The sequence below is a fragment of the Silurus meridionalis genome, chromosome 23 (genome assembly GCF_014805685.1).
Source record: "Silurus meridionalis isolate SWU-2019-XX chromosome 23, ASM1480568v1, whole genome shotgun sequence".
NCBI lineage: Eukaryota > Metazoa > Chordata > Actinopteri > Siluriformes > Siluridae > Silurus > Silurus meridionalis.
This window is the reverse complement of record NC_060906.1, coordinates 15,418,609-15,427,321: the sequence shown is the minus strand read 5'-3', so window position 1 is coordinate 15,427,321 and position 8,713 is coordinate 15,418,609.

The window sequence follows — 8,713 nt, the reverse complement described above, 5'->3', positions numbered from 1 at the left end:
CATATATACCGGGTTGAAGGACGCTTAAGTGCTACCTGATGTTAGTGGCATTACATGTGGACATAGTGGGGTTTTTTAAGGCGTGCCTCAGAAGAGATGCGCAATAATTGTGCAGTACGTTGTGGGATTCTGATGGTATACTGCCGCTTTTATGCTAGATTGGAATGTGCTGTTCTATTTTTACGTGGCTCTGCTTGCTATTGGACCACTTATCACATCACCACATAACCGAACTGTCTCAGCTCGCCAGGGCTTCAGAATGGTTATAGTTAAACCTCTTTTGATTCGCTTTGAGTCATACTTTCTGAGCTCCATCTGTGATCGAGTGGTTTACATTTTTCATGAAAGAATTTTAAATATATATCTCTCTTTGTTTTTAAGATTGCTTGAACTCTTCTGCCACTGGTAGTGCAGAAATGTGCGGGAACTCACGTGAACTTAATATTTTGAAACATAGCAAATAAGTTACATGTCTGTAGTTAGGCCTACTAAGAGTATGAACAAAACGGTACATTCACATCCAGGGCTGAGCAACGGGTGTTTATTTTTCCGGACAGAGCACATATATGGAATTTCAGCATTAATTGACAGTCTTCAAAATATTTATAAAAATGCCACCAAAACATCTCCGACATCAAAAAGCTTCTATCATTATTAATGGTAACCCGTGTTTCCACAATTTGGTTGTTGACCTTTTGTCAGTCCTGCCACACTACTTTTTCAGCAGAGAAAAAAACGACGGGAATATTCTGCCACATTCACATCATGTATACTAATTCAAGCACAGAAATGATTCAGTAATTGACGAATGGGGAGTCTGTAGTGTCCCAGACCCCAATCTAAGCTACACTTGCATCAATCTTCATTCATTTTACATTTCTTTGCTGTGATTTGCTTACATATGTCGTATATTAAATTGATGTCTTCTGGGTTTCAGATTTAAGGTTTTGTGGAACCGAGGATTATAAATGCCACCAGCTTTTGATTTGGAAAATGGAGATTTAAACAGGAAATATTGTAATGAAGTGCAGTTTCAGAACTAAGCAGAGTTCAAATCATGTATTTTATATAATCAAAACTGTGAAAATAAAATGAATGGGTAAGAAGAGTGGCGTATTTGGAGTCATTTACAGCACTGTACGGATTGTTGTATATTAGTTTTGTTATTTTTTGTCAAATTAGTGGGACGGCTGCTTAAACGTCCTTCCCTCCACCACACACACACACACACACACACACACACACACACACACACACAAAAAGTCATTTTGAATATGTAAACGTTTAAGTCACAGAAGCCTGTGCGTGGCTCTGAGTAATATGGCTTCAATAAACTTGAGTGTCAAGTATGCTTGATTTATTTGAAGTGGAGGGGAAGAGTTTAATATGAGACATGTGTTTCTAATAGATAGTTGATGTTTGAACCGATAAATTGCTGGAGGATGTAAAATGTCTGTAAAGCACACAGCTAGAGATTTGCGAGTGATGTTGGACAGAGACGATCTGTTTATATGAATCATATCCATATTCTTTTATTAGTTACTATTTAAAAGTCACGTGCACAGCAGAATTTAATTAGTACTACAAATAAGTTTTGCAACTCAAGGAAATGCATTTGTTATAGCCCCCTCCTTTTTTTCATAAGTGTTGACAAAGAAATAGTGGACTAAGCGTCTGATGTTTCGGCTGCAGTTGATCTGCCTAGGTGAAGGAAATACCTCATGTACAGTAGCTGTATTATTGGATACTGGTTCTGTATCTTTGGTCTATTATATGATTCTATGACAAGCAAGATACATATTTAGACTGTGCAACTCTCTGGTTAGTTAAGATTTTTTTATAACCTTTTTACTCACTGAGAGAGATATGATCCAAAATAGTGCACAATCAATGTCTTTCAGTCTCAGACAGCAGAGTGTAGACTTCTCAAACACACCTTCTAAATCTGATCTCAATCCAAATAATTTTGTTCTCCAGAACAGAGTATATTTTATTGAAAGAAAGGCTTTGCAACATAAAAAATAACACTTATGACTGCTGTTATTCAGTATAGTATACTATTGTATTATTCATAATTGAATACTATTGTATTTGAAAAGGAATGATGTATTTGGTAAGGAATTCTTGCATTAAAACTACAGTATAATCAGAAAATATCTATAATAATAATTGTTTTTCATGTATCATGTCTGACACTGACTAAGACCATTTCTTGAGTTTTCCTTCATCTATATAGTCATAACTTTGTATGTGTAATGTACACATCAGAAGTCTATCTCTGAAAATAGGGGGTATAGTTGGATACTGCACCTGGCTACTGCTGACTTTTCACTTGTGTTTTTTTCTTTCAGATTTAGTACTATGTATTATGTCTTTACAATGGCATCCATTTCTTGTGATCAATTTTATTGTATTTAATTTTTTTTAGGGTGGGTGGTGGTGGTGGTGGTGGTGGTGGTGTCGGGGGGGTTAGGGGATCTGAAACAATACATTTCTTCTTTGGTGACTGGTTCACATCCTGTCTGTTTTTGTATTTATTTACAATAAATGTGTTGCTTTTAAAAGAATTGTAGTTAAATGTTACTCTTCAAGAAACCACACATGTTTAATGACATTTTTTTGTTGTTGTTGTTTTTTTCATTATTTTCCCAAAGTCTTTCAATTAGTCCCTTCATGTGCCCTCAAATGTGGTATCCTACATCTTTGTTCAGTCATGAGGAAGCGATTCATCACCTGCTAATTGAAACACAATCTTTGTAAAGAATTCTTTACTGTCTAAGACATACATTTATTTTCTCAATAAAAGAGCAAACGTGAAACTTACTGTTCTCTTGCACTTAGTGAAAATGTCAAGGGACATTAAAAATCTGTGCCTTAATTTTAGATTGTTATTGTTTCGGATACTTAGATCTACTTAGATCATTTACCTGTTCCACAAAAGCAGATTAGCACATTCCTTTTGCTGCTTACTACTTTCAAACCCATCATACACAACCTGGGCATGTTCAGACTGCTCTGTGTGCTTAGTTCTGAAGCCATCGCAACCCTTTAATGTCTGAGTATGTGTTTATGCTATTGCAGTCTGTCAAATTAGCCCATGGGCTTTGTCAGCATTCCTAATGCTTGATGCATTATCATCCCACATCAGTGCATAGCCCCTTTATTCACATAACATACTGACTGCCAACAATCTTACTGCATCTTTCTAAGCAAGTGCTCTGTTTATATAAATATCATGTTTCTTTTTACATGCTTCCATTTATATGTGTAAAAAAATGTTTAGAGATATTAACCAGTTTATGGTTACTGTAGTATTGTTTAATTCTAAATAATACACACCATACAGTTTATGTAATTCACTTTTATTATACGTCTTATTTATTTCTAGTGAAATTTAAATACTTGTGTAATTTAGTTGCATTTTTGTGAGATTCATACTTTTTAAAGCATAATTAATAAATAAAATTTAGAATTATAAATAAATAAAATCTCTTTAAAAGCTGAAAAAAACTTTAAAAGCCTAATGGCTCAATTTTTCATTTTTATTTGTACATGATACAGGCCTGTTCAAACCTAATCTAATAAATACAAAAGATTAATACCAGCTCACACTACATGTTTTTTGTGTGAGTTCGTGAAGAACGTGTTTAATGCAGTGATTTATTTGCCATTTAGAGTTAATAATTCAGCTCTGATCACATGAGTTTAAATGACATGAATAAACAATGAATTTATAAAAAATAATTTATAACTGATGACCAACTGTAACATTGAAATTCTTTGCATAAAATTATTATCTATCTTTTTTTAGTTAAAAGTAATTAAATCTAATAGGTATGAATATAAAGTATTTCCTGTTCTTTTGTACTCTTGTACACGTTATGTATATCATTGTGCGTTGTTAAATGGAGCATCACAAGAATCTGTACATTGTGTGCTTTTTTTCTTTTTTTTTTATAAATATTTTTATAAAAATGTAGTAGTAAAAATGCATTACACATTAAATCTCTATAATGTAAACCCAATAGTGAAATAATTACTGTAGCTCAAACAGAAAAAAAAGAGTAAATGAAACAAAGGTTCAACCATGGAGAAGAAGATTCAGGGCTCATAGGCTCAAAGAGAAAACAGACCAATGAGCTCTTCATATAGATGAACTACTACATATTATATATAATGCAAAAAATCAATCATAATTTATTTTGAATTCCATTTTCTATAGAAGCTTGTATGTGTGGGAATGCTCATGCTGCGGTTTACATTAATATCTCCACATAATCTACAAAGTACTTTTCTCTTTTTGTTGCAACAATGTGATAGGATCGAAATCAGTAATGCCCCTTGGCTTGCATTGCAACCACAGCAATTTATCCCGGTTAATTCCCTTGTAATGTGGGCACTGAATATTTGTGCTTTTTCATGAAAGGCCAAAGAAATAAAATGTAAAAAATATAAATTTAGGGGGTGAGCAAAAATAAGATTAAATCACACAAAAATACAGGAATCCATAAAGATAATAATAATAATCTAATAATAATAATAATAATAATAATAATAATAATAATAATAATAATAATAATAATAATAATAATAATAATAATAATTAAAAACGACAATAATAATAATAATAATAATAATAATAATAATAATAATGTTATTATAACTTATTATAACTATTTTATAATTTATAGAGTTATTAAGCATATTTGTCATTTGAACATCATGCATATTTTTTGTTTATTTGACTTTGCAGGTTACTTACAATTTTGCGGTCTTGTAAGTTCCCTTAAACAATAATGGAGCATCATAGAAGTGTTGTCTAGGCAGCCCTGAGTAAATTCAGCCCTCCCCACTCTGCTTGAGTTTATTAGTGTAGGGCAGAGGCCATGCATAGTCTTGAGGACTGGGCCATGACTGTGTTCATGCTACTTAAGTAGAGACCGCACCAATAATAGGCTGAATTATAAAATAAATTCATTCCAGATGTGCACATGCCCACCTCAAAATGTGACAGTGTGTGCAGGATTTGCAGCAGCTTTGGTGATCAAGCTCTACACACACACATACACACACACAGGAACCCAGGTGGTGCCTCTGTGGATGGTCTGAGTGTTTACATTTTTCCAAGAGATTGCTTCCATATTCGTGTGGGTCTGAAAGTGTCTGCGAATCTGCTTCCTATCCCAGACCGTACAGACCGTATTAGCAAATACTGTTTATTTAACCCCTTAATAGTTGCACTGTTGTAGGAAGCTTATTGGAGACTTGTTCCGAAACAAAGCCTATGTCTTTTCATACCTGTGATTAATTGACACTATGACACACTATGATTAATGTCTATTAACATAGTAGTGAATATTGGTGTCATTGAAGTGTACATTTTCAGTTCCAAATTCCAAAGTGTTTTACATTTTTATGCAGACCTGTTTTTTTTTAACCTATTTGGAAGGATGATCTGTATGGTTTATACTGAGAACCAGCTATTCTACTAAAATACAAGTATTAATGTTTTATATTAAATATTTTACAGGTTCACCAAAAGTTAAATATTGCTAAATATTTGGCTGTTTGATCTTCTCAATTGAAAAGCATTGTCAATTCAGTGAGAATTGCTGAAACACTGTCAATCCATGGACCCAACTTGTATTGTGTCCAGTTTATATTAATGACATTTCGGAATCAATGAGTTTTCTCTCTTCTCCCTGTCACTAAATCTGCATCAAATAAAGCATCTTTGGGACATTGTAGAATAGCATAAAAATGTAGCTGATAAATCTGCACTACTTACATGATGCAGTCATGCCAATGTGAATGAGAAACTTGTTTTTTTTTTTGTTTTTGTTTTATGTTCATGAAGTAATCTTGTAAAATCTGTAACCAACCCCATTCTGGGTGGCCGTCTTCTCTGCCAGCAATGCCCTTTGAATATTTGGATTTTAGAATTTATTTTTGTGTATTTGGGATGAATATGCATAATGGAAAAGAGCGATACTCAAATGCACATCATACTAACAGCAGGTCGTTCATCCTCCAGAGCTGTGGTTGGTCTTCTCTGACACTGTCTGGCATACACTAAAGAGCAAGCAGCTCTCAATTTAGTGGACAAACAAACATTCAGACAGCTTTCCAAGTACTGACTGATTCTATTTTAGACTATAGCACCAAAATCCATCAGGAAAACGTTAAATTGTTATGGAGAAGTGGTTATGATAGATGTCAGGCTGTTTTTAATAAACACGCGTTTATAAAGAAGTTTATTTATATATATATATATATATAACTCACTGCCCTCCTGCTTTAAAGAGATATACTGTCAATAATGCAAAGGTGTATACAGATCCTAGTTCATAGAAAAATTTGGCATCTCCTTTCCTAATGTGTCTTTATTCAGCAGATTTCTTTACCCATCTGGTAGGCATTACCTGCCGACTGCACAGGTTGACATTCAGAGTTAAACAAACCAACCTGTGCATAGGCCAAATCAACCAAACATGGTTGTGTTCCTACTGGCTACTGTGCAAATATTATATTTCCTTTTTTACTTTTGTATGACAGAATATTTCATTTTGGGTGACCTGTGTTGGAAGTTCAAATCTCCTGCACTTCCAACCAGGATAAAGATGATGAAATGAATAAATGTATGATTTAATTCTGATCTCATAGTGGCATATTTTAAATCTTTAGCACCGCAGGGGCTATTACTGTTACCGAGAGCAATAAAATGGTTTCTAAGAAAGCAGTAAAAGCTTAGTAATTAAGTAATATGAAGTACTTTTTTTTTTGCAAATCCTGTTCTGAGGAAAGTTTGGAAGGTCTTTATCTCTGATCTCTGCTCCCTTTCCCCCTTTATCATACGACAATTGGAAGTGACAGCACAATTACCATATCATACACAATTGATCCACATCCATATGGGTCAATTCCAACACAAGTAGGAGGGGAAGAATAAATAAATGGGGAAAAAAACATCCTTTTTGGAGACTTGGCGATGGTTCAGTCGCCTTGACAGTGAGACACGTATGGTTGAGGGGAGAGAGCCGTTTTGGAGATTGCATTGCGGGTGTTCTCTTGATGTACTCTGACAGGAACCAGATTGGAAGGCAAACGCCGGCGTCTCTGCTTTTTCCTTTTTATTCGTCTGGCTCCGGCGGCTTTTTCCTGGCCTCGTCAGACCACAGCCGAGAGTCTTAGGCTACTTATGGTGCTTGGTAGTCTCACTGAAAATAACAAATATTAAAAGGAAAACAAAACCTAACCAATTTTAAGCAGATGAGGAGTACAGCAAAATCAGACTATTCTTTCAAAATTGTGCAACAGAAAAGAAAAAAAAAAGAAATGCTATTCAATTGCTATTTGTAAAGACTTGATTTTAAACAAGACGTTAGTTGCAACAGAAATCAGTTGTATGCACTGGTTTAATATTTTGCATGATTTCTAAATGAATTAGGATAAATTTTCATTGTTTTGTGATGTAAAATGTAAGAAAAAAAAAAGTGTTGACACTTAAAAGTTTTAAATATATCACTTACAGTATGGCATAAAATGATGTCCTCTATTGTGGAATGACATACCATGTCTCATCAATATCTGGGATTTTTTTGTTAGCAGGCATTCTGTTAATTCTGTTTTGTAATTAGCTGGAAACTCCCATTATACAAGCTTTCTATATGCACACATTAATTAGGTTAAGAGCACTCCATTACATCCTGCTCAGTAAACTTATCATAGAATTTATTCCTTAGCAGTAAAGGAGATTAGTGGTTTGGACACTAATCCATACTGTATCAAGTCAATTCAGCCCTCTACTTCAGGGTGACGAAGAGGCCGGTATTAGCGCCTACACCGAAGACTGGTTTATGCGGTGAGAAACAGGGCTTGTTCTGTGCCTAATCAGTTCTGTTTCACACCGTTGTCAGTGAGTCTGCCCTGCTCAGCTGCAGAAAGAAAAATGCACCGGTCGTGGGTGGTTTAGCAGGGGCAGCAGGCTGACAGAGTGCACATTTCATAAGAAAGCAGCCACTTAATTCTGAACCATTCGTCAGATTAACTGATTTACATGAGGACAGCTATCATTTTGTGCAAAAACTGACATTGATAAATGAGGTGTTTCACTTAATAGGCTATAAAAACAAATGAGCAGCCTTGAGTGAGAGGATGTGCTGCATTGAGCATCTGGTTTCTGTCTTTATTGGGGTTTTAAACAGTTGAGTTCCATATGATTGTTTCATTAACACCAAAAAGTAACAAGGATGAATACAAAAATGGCTACTATGTTATACAAATACTGTAAATATATACAACAAAATACATACGTTTCCAATTTTCTGTATCAAAATAACAAATGAATTTAATCATTGGTAACTAACTATGTACTAGTAGTCTTTATATATTTGGAGATTTGTAAAGGATTATAGAACAGTGACAAAAACACATTATTCCAACTTGTGCTTTTCTTTCCTATGTGGTGCAGAATGTCTATATAAAGGGCGTTAATGTTATTTTTAACTAGTTCGAATCACCTCTGGTCTATGTAAGTCCCAGAGAGCTTATAAGTTTTTTGAATAGCACAAGCAGCGCATGAAGTTTTCTCCACTGATTTAACGCAACAGTACCAGAGAACAAGTCCTCCCGTATTCTGCACTTCAGTGTAGCAGAAGAGTGCAGCTCAGAAAATGATGTTCCCTCTCTGGCTTTCTGACAGACTCATTCCAAA